The following is a 2,500-nucleotide window of genomic DNA, read 5'->3' on the forward strand; positions in this document are numbered from 1 at the left end:
TTTAAGTATTTATTCATTTTGGTTTATGTATATCTTCATATTATGTATTCATTTGTTTGCTCAAAAAAGAATGATTATACCTTTGAAATACTAGGTGAATGGATATCTATAAAAGTGATTGCATATTTTTTTTTTTTTTCAATTTGAATTATGGAAAATATTCAGTTGTCGCGTTTTGTGTGTGTTTACCTGGTTATGAAATTGTTATAACAACAGAAAAATGATTACCACTGGTTGTTAACATGATCACTGAAGTTAGTAAAAGTGAGGGATTTTTTTTTCCTGACATTGATATTGCAGTTCAATCTTACCATTTTAGGTCAATATTTTATTTTTATCGCAACCTTGAAATGACAAGCTATTTAAATGGTAATCGGTTTACATCTTTGTAAGGTTTCTTTGTTATGTTTTATTGATTTTTTTTTTTATTTATATTCTAAATATCAAATGGGAATTTGTTTCACTTCCTAGAAATGATTTTATCCTGCAGTATTTAAGTATAACATTGAAGTAAAAAGAGGAATAAAAAGATAAATTATATGTTTCATAGTTGTGTTATCTTCAGTAGAAAATATTAAAAGCTCTAATAGCATGTGCCAATTGTATATCTTTAATGAAATAAAAAAAATCCAATTTGATGTGAATGTGAGGATATAGATTAATTTTGCTCTTCATCACAATATGATATTTAATGACATCGAAAGACAAACAGTTCTTACACACATGGGAGTGTTAGAAATGTCGTGAATTCAAACTTAATTTTCTTCGTATTACAGACGTGACACCTAGAAAAAGCAGCAGTCTTATGAAAAGGAAAACTATTTTTCTTCGTCGAATGCCAGGTAAGACACTTGAATTATATTTTTAACACTGTGAATTTATCCTGAGTCATATATACAGTGTATATATATATATATATATATATATATATATATATATATATATATATATATTATATATGCGTAAAAATTACAGGAAAACGTGATGTTCATTGATCATCAATTATCATCATCATTTATTAATATTCCGCTGCAGTACAAACACCTCGGACATATAATTTCACTCACGTCTGTTCATGGTCTTTCTATGCCATTCTATACCCGCAAATTTTGTAAGTTCGTCAATCCATCGTCTTCCCTTCCTTCCCCTGCTTCTTTTGCATTTTCTAGGGATCCATTCTGTTGTGATAATTGTACATCTGTTATCTGTCATTGTCATTATATTTCCTGCCCATGTCCATTTCTTTGTCATACGTATTGTTAGAATATCCTCTACTTTAGCATGCTGTCTCATCCATGTTGCTGTTGTTTTGTCTCTTAAGTATTATACCAATAATTATTCTTCCCATAGCTATTTGAATTGTAACTAGCTTCACGTTCTAAGGGTTTAGTAAGGCTCCAAGAGTCTGATGCATAAGTTAATACTGGTAAGACCAACGGATTAAATACTTATCTTTCTAGGGAAAGTAGCATTTTAGTTTCTTAATCTCATAATGTATACCAAAAGTTCTCCATACGTACAGAATGATAATTCTGAAATCTTTTCAAAGTACGGTAATATAAGGGAAAGAAAATAGTATTTTACTATTCAAGTGGTCTCATTTCTAGCCTAGGCAGGCTATCTTAAGGAAACTACTTGGTTCCTCTTTTATTTAGTTATTCCTTTGGACCCCTTGGCCGAGTTATTCATCGCTCAGGTCCGGTGTTCTAGGCTCGTGGATTGCTTTTGTCTGACCGTACAGCTTCAGTAGAGAATTGGTGTGTTCCAATAAGGGGATGAGGATTGCAACCTCACCCCTTAAAATTTGCTGAAAACCCGAAAAAGAAAATTTAGTATCCCGGGAACGGAAGTAAGGAATTAGTAGGCGTCATATTACCTTTTGTTAGATGAATTATAGACTAAAATTACAATTAAATATGCAAATCAGAAACATTAGCCTAAATCTAATTCCACCTTCAGATATTTAAACCGACGTCAGCCCATGCATCTAAATCCTATTGCGCATCAGCTGTTCTCTTTACACTAATATATTACACATATGTGTGCCGTTCATAACAGAAAAATCCTACAATCAGTTATTTAGACGTAAACAAATACTTGGATAAATAGACAAAGTACCTGCTTGTGTATATGAGTAAAGCTCACTTGAACATATGATGTTTAGATGCATTAAAATAAGACAAATTAGAAAAATATGTTATTCTTCTTTTTTTCAGGCTAAAGGATTGACGAAATGATAGAATTTTTTTTTCAGTATATTCGGGTAAGAAGAATAACGAACTTGTACACATTCGAAAAAAGTATGGCACGAAGAATCCAGGTTACAATAAGAAATATAGGTCATCTCTAATAAAACTATGATAAAAAAAAAATCTGCATATACATTATCACATATGCATTTGCATAAATACATCGAAATCGTCACACACAGTTATTAGGTACATACATACACATTTAGATATCATGTATACTTTTATATTTTTTACTGTTTTTGTGTGTT

Source organism: Palaemon carinicauda, chromosome 7, assembly GCF_036898095.1.
Source record: "Palaemon carinicauda isolate YSFRI2023 chromosome 7, ASM3689809v2, whole genome shotgun sequence".
NCBI lineage: Eukaryota > Metazoa > Arthropoda > Malacostraca > Decapoda > Palaemonidae > Palaemon > Palaemon carinicauda.